General features: G+C 37.1%; 1 protein-coding gene across 4 annotated transcripts in view; it reads left to right on the top strand.

Annotated features, from left to right (window-relative positions):
* The window catches only part of LOC132203041 (ly6/PLAUR domain-containing protein 6-like), a 90,357-nt gene that overhangs the window by 25,077 nt on the left and 46,407 nt on the right, over positions 1 to 18,873 (top strand). For all 4 annotated transcript variants that reach the window (XM_059630470.1, XM_059630473.1, XM_059630471.1 and 1 more), the window contains one exon: positions 10,302 to 10,403. The gene's annotated coding sequence lies outside the window, so the exon portion shown is untranslated. The remainder of the gene's footprint in view (positions 1 to 10,301; positions 10,404 to 18,873) is intronic.

Consider the following 18,873-nt stretch of genomic DNA (forward strand, 5'->3'; position numbering starts at 1 on the left):
ACATTTTAGTTAAAATAATATTAGTTTCAAAAAACATTATTGTAGATTTATTCTGGTTTTATTTTCTATTTAAAATAATCTCCGTGAGTCACTGCCCATGTGTCTACCCTGGTATTCGATCCGCTCTGAAAAATAATGCCTACTGGCAGTGAGCGGAGAAAAGAAGCGCAGCAGCTCGTCGAGCTTTTATCGGTCGTGTCGTACATGCGAGATAAATTAAATAATTCCATTTATACGCTCCCTTTCTATGGACACCTGTGAGCTGTGAGTGACTCGCCAGATAAGCCCTGTCAAAAATTGGCTCGCCCAAGCGAGAGCAAAAAATTTGCTGCCGGATTTTTTCTGTCACTGCTGGAATTTGCGAGACTTCTCCAGAGTGAAAATTGGCTGAAGCGTGGTTTTCGCAAATTGAATCGGCCCCACCAAGTGAATAGAACGGAGAACAGTGTGCAAATATATCGCGCGTGTGTGTACGTGGCGTTTGCGGTTTGTTGTTCTGCGGCAATGACACAGCTCTCTGGAGCCGCCGCAGACTTTTGCGCGAAACTCGAGCCTCCAAATTGCATCCACGGCGCTTGCTTGTTATTATTAGCCGAGCCGACGGCGACGGCGACGTGTAGTTTTCCGTCTCTTTTTCTCTCGTGATGAGGCACGTTTTTCCCGTCTGACTGCGGGAGATTTCAATTTGACAGCGCCCCAAATGGAATTATATACAAATAATAACAAGGTTGAAACTTTTCCAAACAAGGAAATATGTTCTCTGGGGATATTTCATGTGTGGTTGAAAAAGTTGATGAAAGCAGCAATGAATGTTTTTTAAGTCATTAAAAAAAACATACAAATTTTCTCTGGAGGATAAATTTACCTCAAAATATTTCCCTCAACTATTGGTCTTACTGAAAATTTTTAATATTGATTCTCCTTAAAAAGGATCAACGTTTAAATGATTTTTAGATAGTAAGACTAGACCAAGAAAATTTTCGTTTTTAAATTTTAATTCCTGGTTTATTTATGTTATAATAACTAATTTTATTTGTGTTTGAAATTTTTTTACTGTTTTTTCATCTACTACAAGGCTAATTCAAAATAAAAATTCCACGGAAAATTAAATTTTCCACTCTGCCGGTTTTTCCTCAAGACATTTTTCCCTCGATTACGCTCTTGCCAATGCCAATACTTTCCTCCCTCTTCCTTTGCTCTTGCTTATAGTGACGTGAACGTTAAAAAGGACGACTTTGCTCCCCTTTTCCTTCCGCGATCGACGCTTGCGGATCTTGAAAAGAAGTGTCGCGCACCAGTGTTGATCTTGCACTGCAATATTTCGCATTTTTTCCAATACCCTGTGAGGGAAATTGCGTCTCTGGGGAAACGAGCTGGAGAGAAATATTGGCGTCTCATACTTGTCGTGTTGACACTTTGCTTCTATGGAGACTATCATTTTGATATGCCCTCTGCTATATTGGGAGGTCTCGAGATATTTTGCTGAAAAGTTGCTCCAAATTTCAGCACCTGAAGCTAGTTTAAATTTACGAGCAAATAAAATGACCATCTCAACTTGTTGTCGTGTCTGGGCAACAACGCGATCGCAAGCAATACAATGAAGTGCATATACGCCTGAGAACAAGCGACGATAATAATAAAATCTGCGGAACCGGCATAAACATGTCCTTATTATCATCTTGTTTTACGCGCGCGAGCCAAACGCGGACAAACACGCAGAGCAATGCCAAAATAAATGTACACGAGCCTTTATGGAGCATACAGATTTTTTATTACAGGGCCTTTTACGCGAGGCAAAGTTTCTGTCTGCCAATTTCCTTTTATCCGCTTTTTTCTAAAAATGAATGAAATTTTAAACAACGTGCTTCACTAAACTCTTATAGCCTTTTTTTAGGGAACCGTCAGGAATAGCTGTCCGTTTTAACAATCAAAACGCGTAATGAAATTAATTAAAATTTATAATGTTTAAGGTTCTACAGCAGAAATGAAATATTATAATTCATAAAAATATGACCGGGTTGAAAAGGAACTTGTTTTTAATTAGTATTTGCAAAATCAATTGAAGGGGCGGAGCCAAAATTTATCAGATTTGACAGATTTGTGGTAATTTAATATTACATGTAAATAATAAAGAATTGGGCATAGGAGCTCTTGAAAAATATGCATACCTTTCTGCCGCTTTCTGCAATAGTTGAACTATGTAATATTATTATATTTTTCTTTTTAATAGTTTTTAAATTTTTAAATATATTTCTTTAATTAAATTTTTGAATTTGCATAATATTTTAATTTTATTTATTGATAACAATAATATAATATTTATTTGAATTTAATTTTATTAATGGTTTTAATAACTCTTGAATTTCTATAAAACTAATATTTTTTAAGCTTACAGATTATAGTAAATTTATCATATATATTCAAAAGTAAAATATCATATAATTTGTAATTAATGAATATCTTTTCCTAGAAATTATACTGTGGAGTTCGTATGTATAATTATGCTACTTTTGTATAACGTTGTTTTATTTTCTTGATGGTGAGCATGATTTTGTACAAAAGGTTAGGCCAGTAAGATGAAAATATACCAACATATACATATTGCCTTCGCGTTTTAAGTGCAAATGTAGAAACCCTTAATGATAAAGAAATTGGTAAACCAGTATCTTTCTGAACAAAGCTAGTAATTCATCTGGTTCACTTCTCAACCTCTTACATGGACACCCAATTACTTCTGAAGGAACAGCCTAAGTGATCTGACTGACAAAGTCAGTCTTCGACTTTGACAATTTGCGGTCGAACGTGAAATTCATGCTGACGACTCACGTGGTTCTCCGTCAACAATGTGTCACTCGAAAGTAATTAACCGACCAACAAAGCCGCAAAGAAAAATTAGCGCAAGTGTCACGCGGCAAAATTACTTTCTCGGCAATTTACCACACAGTAGACTTCTCTTCGCAATGCAATTATTCTACTCCGAATGAAAGCCAAAGTTGCTTTTTTGGCGCTTAAGTTCGCGAGGGGATGAAAAATTAGGAGCGAGGCAGTGGGGCATGAATCGCAGATAAGAAGTTGGCGCCGGTCGACATTTTCAGCGACACCACCAGAGTTAATTTCAAGAGAGAAATTTGATATTGATCAAAGTGTCACTCTTGCGGGTTGATTGATTTCTCTTATTGTTTATACATTTGTCTCGCTGTTTATCAAAAGAAGAGACAGGCAAGTCTTGAAGTGTGGTGAGCGAAACTTTGAGTAAATCCTGTGGCTTTTTGAGTCGCGCAAGGATGACGTTATTATTTGCGCTGTAGTTTGCTGGCCATAAAGTGCCTGGAGAGAGTGTGCAGAGCGCCAAAGACACTTTTCGGCTGAGTGGCAATAAAGCTGCGGCGACACTGCGTCTTCCTCGCAGAACTAATTACCGCCCGAAGTTGCGACTTTATCAAAGTTAAACAAAATGTTCGCAGAAAACTCTTGCAGGTTCTCGTTAAGTTTTTACTTTTTTTTCCCGTGTAGAGAAATTTTTCTTTGTGATTCAATTAACGTCGTGTTGCGTTTCAATAATCTTTTCAAGAGTTTGGCATCCCGTCACACATATTTTAATTAAAAAAAAAAAATAGCAAAAAAAAGACAAAAAAGTAATTTTTTTAACTTACTATCTTTTTTATGATAAGAAATTGTTTACAATACCGGGTAAACTTTCCGTAACGGTTTTCAAAGAGTGAGAAAATACATTAACATAAATTGTACGAGTTATTAAAATTTCAAAGTTTTCAAAAAAGAAGCAATTTCTGCATTTTAAATGCACAAAAATTGATAAAAACTTAATTAGAGCTCATGAGATCTTCTAGAACCTCAAGTATAATGATATTTTTTCCAGACCCTTCAAATATTAAAAAAAAAAATCAAGAATAATAAAGAATGTGCTAAAACTTCCTTTGAAAAATAATATTGAAATTATTTTTACTTTAAGTGAAGGTTCATTATAAATTTTATACACCTTGTTGCAAACAACTAGATTATAAAAACATATTAAAATAAGCCCTGCAGACTAACAAGCCAGACGAAGCAGAAACTCATCTAATTTATCCGGCTGGACGCCACGCTGGGCGAGAACAAAAACCGAATAAACTCACCCAAGTTAGGTGCAAACAAAATTAGAGCGTAAATGTAGACTCGCATGGACACGAGATGAATAATTGAATCAGACTCTGGACGCTTTTCATAACAACCCAACAAAGCTTTGAAAATAATCTGTTTATGCATCAGAAAGGGCGTCCGACTAGAAATGACCTTCTGGCAGAGTCAAATAGAATCCTTAATCACCTGCTCTGTATACTTTTCTGCAAAAACTTATTTCTTATATTGGCCTGCCTCATCCATCCCGATTCCGTTGATACTCTTTTTGAGAGCCGACCGTTTCCTCTAAAAAGGTTTTGCTCGTGAATATTTAATTTGGCGCGCACCAGTGGCTCTTTTCCAAATTTGAAATATTAGCTCCTGCATCCGCGCCGCATGAATATCAGATAAGCATCGCGATCCTCCTGCGTCCCAAAGCTACTTTTTGCTTTTACCGAGTAAAAAAGTTTCAGTACAAATCATTTTTAATCTGGCATGACGCGCCTTGTGGCCGAAAACACTTCGCCCACGTCATATTTTCCGGCACAACGACTTCAACGAGACACTCCAGTCCGACACTTTGTAAAATTAATTTTTAATAATGAAAACCTTGCGAAAAACTTTTACCATGCCGGAGTATAGAGAGAGGCAAATTTAATAAGCGTGGAAAGGAAGAGAAGTTTGGGAAAACGCGATTGCATGAAGAAGCAAAATGGATGAGTCGGAAATGCTGGGGAGCACCTTTTTCTTTTTCTGCGTCGCTGCTCCTTCCAGAGAAATGGATTAAGTGGGAGGGGGTTTTGGGAGCCCAAGTCAAGGAATGCTCAGTCACCCGAGGACCTTCTGCTGAGAGTAAACATCCTTTGAATAAGTCGGAAAATCCACTAGGACGAGATTTGGAAATTGAATCTCTTTGGATCGATATATAAATAATTAATTCTGAAATCGGCGCTGATTGCGGGGGCGTCCGTGTATGGAAGCGATAAGCCAAGGCACTGCTACTTAATGAAATGGACGACGCTGAGCTAATCCGGTCGCGCTCTATCAATTTGTTGCAGGATGCCGATTACTGGGGCGGACAATTTGAGACGATGCCGTCAGTGTACGGAACGGAATGGGGTGCTCGCAAAACACACGCCGTCGCAATTTCTCGCCCTCGCAATTTGGCGCAGGGCCATAAATTGGCGCCGGAAAAATAAGTTGACAAAAATTCTTGCGCAGAAAAAAATCCTCTGGAGCTATTTGTGACCAGAGTGACCGGATGTGTCTTATGAGTAATACTCTGAATTGAGTTTTTAATTAAACTTCTACTTTAAGCTCGCTAGTAAAAGAACAGAAATGAATCTTAAAATTTAATTAGCGAAGACGTGAATAAATTTCTCCACGCCAAGATGTAAAATTAACATTTTTTTTTGGTAAAATTTTTAAAGTAATTTTGTTTTTAATTATTTATTTATTTTAAGAGTGTTGCAGCGTTTTGCTGTAGAAAAAATAAGTTTGAATTAAATATGAAGTTGAAGCTGAGAGGAAAGTTGTGCTGTCAGAAGTGACTTTTCGGAAGCAATCACGAAAGGGACGGTTTTCAAACTAGTGCCAAACTTTTCGAGCTCATCACCCAGAGCGGAAAGTCAGAACCAGCGAGACGTGTTTGGTTACCGCGCTTGAAGAGAAAATTAAAGTTGTTGCGAAAGATAAATGCAAATCCTGTATTTGGAGAAAACACTACAAGTCAAATTTCCTCGTCTCGTAATTTCAAATTTGCATTTATAATCCTTTCTTCAATTCAAGAAATGAGAGAAGCGCGCGTTTTGGCAAAGTGGCGCGTTTATTTTGGAAGAGGAATATCTTTTCACATAAACTTCTCTCTCGGAACTATTAAACTCCATCGCCGCACATGCTCCACATTTCGCGCCGAGAAAGAGCAAAAAGTTGTATGTTACGTCACGCTATCTACGTGAGTAAACCCTTTAAAATGCAGCGCACCACCATATACATATATTTATCGACCGAGGCTTTTTTCCATTTTTCCTGCAGGAGATCTCTAACAACAAAAACATCCTGACTCTATAATCCGCGCGGCTGTTTGAAAGAGAGGAAAACAAACAAATGACAAAAATTTCTCCCGGTATGAATCAGCACAAATTAATACTGCCCGACCGCGTGCATTTCAGAAGAGGGACAGGTTTTTTAGGGACAAAAGAGCGAGTGGCGTTGGGAATTATTATTTCCACCGTCACGACCTCATAGTTATTTCGTCCAAGCACACACAACTCAAGTGCTGAGTTTGTGTGTTATTATTATTGTTATTAATTCACTTCTTATTTCCTGCTTGTCAGGATGACTATAAGGTCGTCTTTTTCCATCAAGGGACATTTTTAACTTCAAAAGTATATAATCACGTTTTTTTATTAAAGATTTTATAAAATGAGTTGTTGTCACTTTTGTGAATTAGAGGCAAAAAGAAGTGCTGACTGCTTATGAAGCGAAATTATATTTGAAATAACTCTGAAAACAAATTGCGGCTACTTGAAAAGAGACGGATTTGATTTTTTTTTTTTACTTTTAACTTATGACTCGTATACATATATTTTGTTAGTCCGAATCAGTTTCGCAACAAGGGCTGTTTTTTCCAGCTCAATTTTAAAATTGTTTGGAATAGACAACAAAATATTATACCAAAAATAAAATGAATGAAAGAATGGCTTAGAAAAAAGCTGAAGAGCCCAAATTGCTCTTTCTGTGATTGATAAACGAGACGCCCTCTTCCTCTCCTACAAAAATTAATGTTTCTGTCCATCCGACGTTTCCGCCGCAGACGAGAGATATATTTTGCAATGTAAATTTAGAAGAGCTGCCAACTAAAAACGCGAATATTCATAACGCCGCTTTTTTTAAAGACAAAACCTCTCATCAAAGTTGCTGATCTCGGCCATTTCGAAATTCATGGCTTGATATAAAGCAACAGAATTGCTGCTGCATAAAAAAAGAGAGACGTTTAAATGCGTTGTAAAAACTTGACGGTGCGGGGATAAAATGGAGCTTTGCAGAATGAACGCAAAAGTGGCTGTAACAAAGTGCAAAACTTTTTGTTTACTTTAGATTTTTTTCCGTCAAGAACTACAAAATATGGTGAAAAAAATGCCCACACGTCAGATGCAGTTAAGAAGGTTTAATTATTCGCATTATTTCTTCCGCTAATGACTTGCAATGGAGCGGTGTGCGCATTGTGCTTTTGATGTTGGCAACACATACACAAAACGCAAAAAATGCAAACTCACGCGGGACAAAAAACATAATTTTAATAAGCATGTCGAGTGTGAGCAGACGCATCAACTCTGATGATGATGAGCATGGACGAATTTATATTTCCTTCGAGAGTAGCGAATCAAGAAGCCGCGGCAATCATAATAATTACAAAAAACATAATCCCCTTGCTTGCATATAAACTTTTGAGGTCAGGCGATTATGTTTCACTGTGCGTGATTGCAATGCCCGAGCTTTATTTTCAGGTCTGAACATTCTGCTGCATTTGGCAATTTCGGCTTTCCTGTGGGAACAAGCGAGATTTTCGACTGATAAGAATAAAACGCTAGAGCGCCTCGTTTTGGCCCACAATAAGACGTGGACTGTCAGCAGAAATTCGCAATTTCAATGGGCAAAAGCCGTAACAGCCAAGAACGTCTCATCCTGATCTCATCGTTGCACAAAACCTGAGGCTTAGGATACGGAATTTTTTCTGTGTTGCCATTGCTCAGCATTTTCGGTAAAAAAAAAAATGAAAAAGTGGCAAAAGTTTATTTTATTTCCTGATCAATTTGCAGAAAACGAATTAACTCATAAAATAAACGCACTTTTGAAACATTGGAGATGGTATTTATATTTAGCCACAACAATATTAATTCTTCTTCCCTAGCAAAAAATTAATAGAGGCAATTTATAATAAATGTAGATTAATAAATATTATTTGCGTCATGATAATAATTTAAATGAATTTCTATACATCATGCGTGATAAAAAAAATTTATTTAATATAATGAAAAAAATTTATCAAATAGATGGATATTTTAAATCAAAATTTTAATCATATAGTTATTTTTATTGAAAATATATTCACACATTTTTTGTGGACTATTACTCTTGATTTTATCTTAATCATACGTAAATCATATTGTTATATGTAATTTGCCTTCACTTAGCATATGTCATCGAATTGTTAACTGTATATTAAACAAACATTTCTTTTCACTGCAATCATATTAACAGCTGGAAAACGTTTTAAGCTTTGGTCAGTCATGACCGCACAATGGACTCGGTTCTCCATAAATGGACAGAGAAATTGTCTCTTGCTTTTTTCTCTCTTTCTCCACCATCAAATAAACGCAGCGGCCGTGAAATATCAAACGTAATCTCGTCAGCCGCAATTCCGCAGACGCTCCATGGGATAAATATTTATCTTCTGTGTGACGCGTCGCGAATCAAAAAGCGTTCCAATTACGGCCGAGAATATTGCGCGTGGACGAGAGAAGGCGGCTCTGCGTTGACCTCCGACCTCACTGTGGCCACCTGCCGACCCATCAAACGCAAAAACTTTTGTTGGCGAGAACTTGCCTGGGAGCAAAAATAATGGGTTTGGTAAGCAAATCCACAGTGAGACATCTTTTTAAGCACATTAAGCTTACCTATTATTTTTTGTAAAAAAATTTTAAGAGTCATGTATTAATGTAAAGTAACAAGGGTGCGATTTTTAAATTAGGTCATTTGATTAAATCAAGTTTTAATTTTTTTAAGTTAAGTAATATTGAAAATATTTTTTTTATCATGAAATTTGAAAAATTAAATTTTCAAAAAATTATTAAAATTTTACTTTGAAACAATTCAAAATCTGTTATGTTTAAAAAAAAATGAAAATAAAAAAACTGAAAACCATTGCAGTAATATTTTTATTTAAATCAATAATAAAATAAAATTGATCATATTGATAAAAAATCAACCGACTCTTTGCTTCAGCCCTGTTTTAAGCAACTTTCCGTTTCGAGGTCGGTTACTCTACATACTTTTTCCAGCGCGTTGAATAATTCTTTTCTGTACAAAGAAGATTAATCAAACTGCTATTCAAAAGAGCTGCTTTTCTCATGCAAATCAAGCTTGCCGCTAAATTGGGCGCGCTTTCTGTGTGTCGCGCATCCTGAGCAGCTCTGTTAGTATTTTCCCGTCCAACTTTGCACCAAGAACAATTCATCTCTCTTACCAGCCAGCGTAGCAACTTGAACCCATTTTCCGCCGGCAAAATTAGACAAAGCGAATTAAAATTTATCACGCGCGCGCTCCTTACAAGTTGCGAAAATGAAATTTCTCTCTCTTGCAAAAATGGTTTTGCGGAAGATTTCGCCAGTGGCGAGAATTCACGAGGTGCCTGCGACCGTGTATGCATGCAAATCGTTTTAATAATGCAAAGAAGACCGACCACTTCTTCTTTATTGTAGCTCTAACCAGAACCCAAAATTATTTTTTTCTGCCCAGACGAACGCCAGAGAGCGTCTCTTATTCAAACGGAGAAAGATGAAAAGACGGAATTATTTATGCAGCGCTCCAGAGGGAATAAAATCCTCGCCCTTCTCTGCTATTTGCTCTTGTCCGTGTTGAACTTGCATTCAAACTTTCCTCTTTGGGTCAGAAAGTGCGAGTTTTCCTGTTGACTTGACCATTGCGTTGAAAATTAAAACTAATATTTTTTTCTGGAGAAGTTTCTCTTTTTCTTTCGGTGAACCAAATGATAACAAATTAACCTTAATCAGCTTTGTGCAAATGCAACACGTCCACCACTTATTACTTTTTGCTAGGGCTTGAGGGTATTTCAATGAGTCGATTTTTCACCGTAGTCAACAAGCTGCTTAATTAGTTTCTGCGTTATTAATGGCTGCTAATTTTTACAAACAAAAAAACAAGCCCACTTCGTGACTCACAAAGCTAAAAAATAAACGCAAATGTATCAAATTTACAAAGTCGGAAAGCGTGGAGGCGAAACTGCCACTGGTTTTGAGTTTTCTATTTCGTTCGCGCAGCAACCAGTGATTTATATATATTTTTTCTATCTGGACTGTCGTGGCGATATCCTTTTTCACAGCGACATTTTTCCCATGCTCGTTTTTATCTTTCGCATGAAAAGTCTCGTTTTTCTGTTTCAGTCCCAGCAGGACGTATTGAATTATTCACCTGCCCGCCGGAGGGAAATTCGAGAAGGAGCTTTGCGTGAAGAGTGCCTGCGGATTCGGCGGCCACTCATGACGGTCAGTACTTTTTCTTCTTCAATTTTTGCGGCCGCGAATTTATGTGTTTTCCACGTCGATCGATCGTTGCGAACAACACGATTGTTTTTGCTCACCTCTCTCGCCGCGCGAATTAATCATCCCGGGGCGGCAACAACAGTCGCACAATTTGGCAAACTCGAGAACAAACAATAAACAGCAGCTTCTCTTGTTGGTGTGTGTGTTCTATAGAGCATACGGGCCTCTGGGGTTGCAGCGAGGATTACCCTTTCTCGCGTGTGCGATCGCAAAGACAACAAAAGCGATTTGGCGATGTGAGGGTTGCTGGGGTTGCTCTGAACTTCTTGTTCTCTCGCCGCGTGTCTGTACAGCTGCGAGTTGGAGATTTCGGGCGCCGTCTTGCGCTTCAGCAAAACCTAATCTCTCGCTATTAACGGTACAATTAATTGCGCGAATAATTACTCAGTGAAATGAGGTATGACAGCTTGATTCATGAATAACAAGATATACATTGTGTATTGTTTGTTTATTTTAGGCTTTGCTAATAAAAATTTTACAGAACTCGAAACAGATTAACAGAAAATTAGAATGAATACTTGTATGTACCAAGCAAGTTTTTAAACTTTATTATAAATAAAAATTAAAGAATAATGTATTTGAAAAATTTTAATTAAGGATACTAAATTTTCAAATTACAATTTTTTTAAACAAGTTCTCAAATCATCAAATATTGCCATTAAACGCATTTCATTAAAAAAGAAATCAAAATTCAATCATAATTTAAATAATAAAAAAAAATTATTTTGTTCATTGGAATGCTGTGCTGGATTTTTTAAGTTGTTTTAATGAGACATTAAAAACAATAAAAATTGATGTAATTTCTGTGTTCTAAGAACACTATTTATTTGCTAAGTTTTAAAACATTCCTATAGGGGCCACCTGGGGCCACTGAAGTTTATAATTATTTATAATTATCTATTAATTTAAACAAAAATAAATAATGTTGTTACGCTAATGTTTTAAGTGTTTAAATAAACTTAATTAGTGGCAAAGTGTGACTTTATTGATTGTATCAAAACGCTTCCATAATTCATATACGAATTCAATATGGAGGTTATCAATTTTTATTTTTCGTTTTTGAGGGCTATATTATAACTGACTTTTTTTATGTGAGAAAATAATTGATAATTATTTTCTTGTGTTGGTCACATAATACCTTCCAACGAAGTGATCCCTATACATATTTAAAAATATACATTTTCACACAAGCATTATGGTACTATGAGGCATTTAATTTTGGAAACTTGTATCTCAAAAGATCAAATAAGTCTTTATTCATTGAGTAACAATCTTGCAAACTGCCAGAAGTAACGTAAAATACGCAGACATGCTCAATAGCTTATATAATATCTCCTATAGTCTGATACATAGTTGCCACTGGTTGCCACATCATGGTGTAGAATTAAACAGTTCCAAGTGGATTTCCAGCCTGTCCAAAAGCATGTTCGCAAAACTTCAAACGTGACGAGGGAGTGCGCGTGGCTGGCTCTCGCTGTTTATGCAAACTCGCCTCGTCGCTTTTAGCATCACACCATGTCAAAATCCACGCCCCGGCAGCTGACGACGCGAAACGAGGTGCTCGAATTTATAATGCTCCATGTTTCGGGACAACAAATGATATTTATGACAAATAGCGCGACCGCTCGCCCCGAGTGAATTATCAAAGAACGCACGCGCTCGATATTTTGCCAGCCTACACAATATATTGGTTCTCGATTTCATAGCGCTCAGATTGGAGATGCCAGACACAATTATTTCTAAATAATGTCATCCAATTACCCTTATCGGATTGGCACCTTGTGATGAGGAAAAAGAAAATGTGCAATTGTATGAGAAGGGATCGAGGCGCAAATTGCAAAAGCAGCGGGAAAGATGAGCTTTTGTTTGATTGACTCATGATCTGGTATCAAATTCGAGCTGGACCAATTTTTCAATTATATTTCGCTTTCTTCCATTGTGTTTGGAATTCTCTCCAGGAGCTCATTTATTTTGACGATCAATCAAATCAATCATAAAGAGCCGCTGGCCACTTGAATGCGCGACAAGAAAATTTCTTTTTCTTTGTGTTTCTTGTCTGCGGGAGTCTGGACGCATTTTCGCTGCTCATGTCGTTATCAATCACCAGACAGCAACGACGGCCAAAGAAAGAAGAGTTAATTCCGCTCGTGCGATCCACACATCAGATAAGACTGACGACTCTTCTTTTTCTGCGGAACATGTAAAAGTAGTTAGCACGTATACATGCAATTTGTTTGCTTGTGCAGAGCCAACAGATTATCGTTTTTTGATTCGCAGACAGCAGCGGATAAAAGCGTTCACTCTGACACAAAGCAAAAGGATTTGCTATAGTGTCACTTTTGAAAGCAGCCGAGCTTGACAGCGAAACTCCACTTGAATTCTGCACGGTTTATAAAACGGAAATCTTGAAAAGAGCAACAATTATACAATGCCGTTTAACCATGGCTAATTTTGAATAATTCGAGGTTTCGTAAAACTGACGGTTAAATTGAATTCCGTGAGCGGACCAGTATTTTTAAATCAGATTAAATTATTGTTTTCGGCACAATTTATGACATAATCCACCTGCAGCGGCGAGTTCTAACATATTAGTCACGGCCTTTCACGGTTCTGTATCCGAACCTAATTGGAATTTTCCTACCAAACGCTGATCAACTTAATTTGATGTTGGAAACCACAAAAATTTTTGTTTCAATATAATTCAATTCAGAATTTTTCATCACTCTTTTTCAACTTGATTTTGAATGGTTGAAAAACCATTTGGGAGAATGTTTCGCTAAAATACAATAAAGATTTATTTAGATTTTCTTATTATTCCGCCACTGGAAATCCACTAATGGCTTAGCTGCTTAAACATGCATAGTAGAGTGAATCGAGATAATGAGATCTCCCAACAGAACAGACAATGGCTGGCGCAGTGCGGTGATCACACATTTTATTCTGAGAGACGAGTCCGGCATAAGTGCGTTCTTGTTAATGCGATTACATTGTCACTGTATTTGCGTGCATTTGTATAAAAATTATTCCAATAGAAGAAACCATTCACTGCGTTAATGGATTTCATAATCTTTGAATATCTTGCTACTGCGTTTGGTTTTTATGCTGAAATTATGTTAAAATAAAATGTAGCAGTCAAAGGAAGTATAAAATATTATTTTCTAGGCAAATTTATTAGAATTAAAAAAATTCAATTTTTAAAAAATGTTTTGCTGAAAAAATATTTATAATTCTACGCCTGTATTTTATTTCATTTAAATGGGTATATTGGACACCTGGCTTTCCATATGAGCTCTTTAAAATGTATCTCTAATTCCTGCTCCTCAGCTCTCGCAGCTTCTAATAATTTTATAATTACACTAGGCCCTCTTGATACGCGGCAGCAGCATTCAGAGAAGCCACACACGCAGAAACAACCGTGCCAATAATTCATTTTCGTCGCCCAATCGTGCACACAGTATCACCAGCTACAAGACAAGGTGCAAAATTTATTGCTCCTCTCGCCTTCGTCCCGTGAGCTGGTAATTATTTTTCTGCAACCCCCGGTGTTTTTTGCACTGCCGAACATATGCTAATGGCCGCTGCCGGCGCGTGTATAAATCAAGAAGGAAGGCGCGCAAAAAATTTGACACTGGAACGCTATTAGCCGCAGTTGCACTGTAGAACAAAATGTAATCTAATTTCATTTGTCTATAGACATGTTTGCAAGTTTGTGCTTTTTAATGTGAATAAAAAGCCTTCAAAAGTATCAGTTTCCCCTCTAGTAAAATTAAGTTTGTTTGAAAGAAGATTAATTATTTTTAAAATAGGTTAAAAATATTAGGCAATAAGGCATTAAAAAATAATCCTTTGAAAACATGTAACAATGTGAAAACATTTTATTTCTTAATTAAAATATAATTTTATTTTTTAATGCTGTAAAAGATTTAATTTTAAAATAAATCAAAATTGGCAAGATTTGTGTGCATGATATTAAATCAACCGCACATACTCTGGTTGATTAGATTGAAAGCCTGGGAAATAATGTAACGGCTGAAATGAGAATTCAGGTGGCCAGCGTGCGCAGGCATTCATCTTGTAGGTGGCCGAAAAGCAATTTGTCTCGCGTTTACTCCACAGCACTTCGTCTTTTGCGGTCTTGATTCAGAAGCATAAAAAATTTTCATATCAAAGACGAGAAACAGAGGAGCCGCATTTCTCATAGAGTTCGTTTCGGCTTGATTCCCAGCAGCAATTTTAAAATCGGACCATTTTTTCTGTTACTTTTGGGTTGTGCTTTATTATTACGGTTGCGGCGGTTGATTTTCCTCAGAATATGCACCTGCAGGGCAGTGACACAATGAACAGGTAGGGCGCGAATCGAATCAAGCTCCCTGGTTTTTGTGGGAACAAATTCATTGCGTTTCTCACTTTCCACTCTATGCAATCAAAAGGGGTTGCATTACGCGCGGCACGTTGATTGCTTCGGCCGCAGCAGCCATGCTCGGTTGAACACCACGTGAGAAAATATATTTATAACAATCGGACGTGTGGCCGCTGATGAGTTTTCACCGTGTGAGGTGCCGACTTGGAAAATCGCTTCCACCTGCGAGTATCTTTCATCATAAGTTCTCTCAAAGCGTTTTATAATTGCTGGCTTTTCGGAAGATTGCGTGAACCCCTTTGATAACTCTTTCATTTCCGACACCTCTCTCTGCATACAAACTTTTTCTATCTCACTTTACCAAAAAGCCTACATTTGAAATAACTTTTTCAAAAACTCGTTACTCAGCTTATCTTTCCAAGCGGAAAATTTTCAACTCAACACATTTTTATGACATTTTTCCTCCATTTCAATGTCACTTTTCACTCTTTGTAACTAATTTAAAACATAATTATCCCACTTCACGTCTGACAAAATGATCCTCTTTTACAACTTTTCCGCTTGAGCTGCACTTTTTTCCAGCCGCAAACGTTAAACTGCCTCGTCTGGACCGCCTTTTAAAATTAATTGCTCGGGTATTTTCGCAGCAACGGGCGCGGCTGAGTGAAAATTTCGCACCCTCCATTCGAGCTGCACCCTTTTTAAACAGCCGCGCACAGAGAGATTTATTACAATCGCCGAAATCTTGCGCCTAAAAGCTCCCTCTTCGCGCGTTCTTTGTCATGAAAGTGCCTTGTTTTTAGCTGTATGGATTTAACACATGTAATGCATATGGCGGAGAGCAAGAGAAGAGGGTATTTTAGATTTTACGGTTGAAATATACGGCATCGATAAAAAGCGTGCTTAATTTTAAAAGATTCGCCGACGTAGATAGAAGGCAGTTGACAAACGAGGCTCATCAATACGTTGCGCGACCTCGTTATAGGACCTTGATTAGACAAATTCACGCGTCGGACGATTCCAAATTAATGTGGCATCCGACACTCGAGACCACACCAGACCACCAGACATAAATGAACAACTTTCATGTGCACGGCGTTGAAGAAATGGCCCTCATTCCCTCCCTGCGTTTTGAGAAGCACATACCAGCAGCGTTCTCACTAACAATGGCCGAATTCAGCATTCCTTTTGCAAGGCCAGCAATAAGTAGATAAAAGGAAAAAAAACATTAAAAACTAAAAGCGTGTGAAATATTTTTCGTACAAAATTATACAAAATAAATGTAAACGGACTCTAAAAGTATTAAAAATGTAAATATTAGATTTTAAATATTTGACAGCCTTTCAAGCTGATCAAAATATTATAAAAAAATTATTCCTATGAAATGTAATATTAAAATAAATATTAAAGCAAGTTTTTGATTCAACATAGACAGTTTTTACTCTTTTGAGAGTTCTGCATTTTGAAGATTTATAATAATTAAATATAATTTGCAATATGAAATATATCTTCATGCAATTATAAAATAACACCCACAAAAATTCAAGCTCGCCTACTGCAAGCTCAAAAAAAGGGCACGAGCCGATAGATAAGTCTTGGCTTGAGTAAAGTATAAATTCAACTTGGATGGAATATTATAAATTCCAGTTGAAAGTTAATGATCCGTATAGTTATGGCCCTTTTTATAAAAAAATTTTGAATAAAAAAATTATTTGCCCGACATTTGAGAGCCATTAAAATTCACAAAAATTCCACTACATTTACCATCCTATAGATTTCAGATTGAATATTTACATAAAAAAAGAAACTAAATCTACAATGTTCAGTGCCACGGGACGGCCGAGATAAAAATTTGGCGGCTCAACTCGCTCGCAGCGGAGCGAATTTTTCCGCTCTTAATTAAATTTGCGCCCGGGACCACTTTATTTTTGCGAGTCCCACAGAGCGTGCGCCGCCCATATAGTGTATATTTACATGGGCAGGAGCGCACACAGAGTATGCTAGAGAGGGAAACGGCGGCCGCGTGTTATCACTCTCAATAACTCTTGCTCGACGTGTATAATAAAATAAAATCCCACCTTGGTGCAGCATCGGTCGTTTTTATTTTTATTTGCTCTCCTCGCGCGCGCAAATTAAATTTTCGGGCGTTTGATTTGGTCGCCGCGCGCCACCAGCAAAGATAAAAAATGTTTTATACCTGCGAGACCTTTATATTGAAAAAGAAGAATATATATTCAGTTGTGGAGAAAGAAGATCCGTCCGCGATATAAATACGTAATGGCTCTTAAACACACGCAGTCGTAAACGTGTCGGCCTCTCTATAAAACTGATACAATACGGCCGAGCCCTGAGAGGTGTACCCTGACGAAAGGTCGAAACCCCACTTCATCAGCGGCTCATCACCTCTTAAGATTTTTAATGTTTGATGATGCATCTCTCCGCGAATTTCCTTTAATAGCCGCTGCGATAAACATCTTTAGTGTGTTTTCAAAAAACCATCAACCAAATTTATGGTGCAATTCGAGCACCTGCGCCCCGTGAGCTTCAAATTTTTTTTTATTTCCGAAATAAACGTCCGAGCGAATTAAATTTTTTGTAAAAAATATGACGTGTGTCTGAAAATTAAAAATGTTATAAATATTCAGTTGGTCTCGCTTGAACTTGTCCAGTCGGTGTTGAAATGTTTATGGAAACGTTGCGGCGCTCACTGTCGAACGTGATTGTGATGCTCATGAGCGCTTTCACGTTATTGTTGTCGACATATACGAATCGGAATCTTTTAATCCAACATCAAGTTTGAGTGGCATTCGGTACTTTTCAGCTTTTTTAGCCTTGCGAACCGTCACCTCTGTGCCACAGACTGACGCGTTTGACGCTGGAGGACATGAAAAATAGCTAAATTTAGAAAACCGGTTCAGATATTTGTCCATTTTTATTTTTTGCAATATTTAATGTTCTTTAGCACATTTTAAAACCTCTTAAATTTGCAACATAGAAGAATTGACGTGGAAAAAAATTAGCTAGCATATAAAACTGCATTTATTTTGTCTTCTTGATTTCAAAAAAGAACGCCGCTGTCCAATTTAACGGCAGGCCCAATCCACAGCAATCATCCGCCCATTAGCGGCCAAACTTATCGCCCATTGGCTTCGGGTGGAATTCATTTCAAATTTGCGTGCGCAAAGAATTCGCAGGGCAAAAAGCACCTGCAAAAAGCGATGCCCGCACGGACGGCTTGCGTTTTAATGGCCGGCCGACGACAGTTGTTGTCATTAGTGTTGCAAAGTTATTGCGTGACGTAACTTTCGCCGAAAATGAGAATTGCCTTCTTTTTCAGGGACCAATAAAAGTAGCAAGTGCGGCCTCATGTGCGAGCATCACCAACAGCTTTTAATGTATTTAATTTTCAATTTTGTGTGCGTTTGATTTACAACCCACCTGAAGTCACTTTTCGATGTTTCTTTCAAAGTAATAACAAAATGAAGAAGGCGGTTGTAAATCAAAATATTAATTTAGCTTGATTCATTTTATAGCTATAAATCTCGTTTATTTCTTTCTATAGACACGCGCATTAAATAGAAAAATATCAATATTTTTTAATTATAATTTATTTTTGTTGAAAGGTGATGCGGGCTGTGCAAAACTTCTTCAATGTACTCAACATGATTACTTTGTTAAAGAGAGTTTTACTATTTTTGTGCCAAATTTTAAGCAAGAAAATAATTCATTTTCACCTCACCACACCGCTTTAAGACAACATAATTTGCCCAATTTAGGTCAAACACTGATACAAATTTAGTTTTTAAAAAAAAATGTTACTTTCTGATGGACTTAGAAGATGAGTTATTCACTGCACTGGAATTTAAATAAAACTAAAAAATAGTTAGTTTTAATAGTTTTAAATATAAAGAATTTTTATCAGATGAAAATGATTTAAATAAAGTAGAAGAAAATAAAAAATACTACAAAAAATGAATTTGCACTTTGTAATTATTCTGCTGAATGCGAGACTCTCATTATTTAAGTGCTTGTAAAGGACTTCACCAGAAGAGC

The sequence above is a fragment of the Neocloeon triangulifer genome, unplaced genomic scaffold (genome assembly GCF_031216515.1).
Source record: "Neocloeon triangulifer isolate White Clay Creek 2 clone unplaced genomic scaffold, ASM3121651v1 ptg000017l, whole genome shotgun sequence".
In the NCBI taxonomy this organism is placed as follows: Eukaryota; Metazoa; Arthropoda; class Insecta; order Ephemeroptera; family Baetidae; genus Neocloeon; species Neocloeon triangulifer.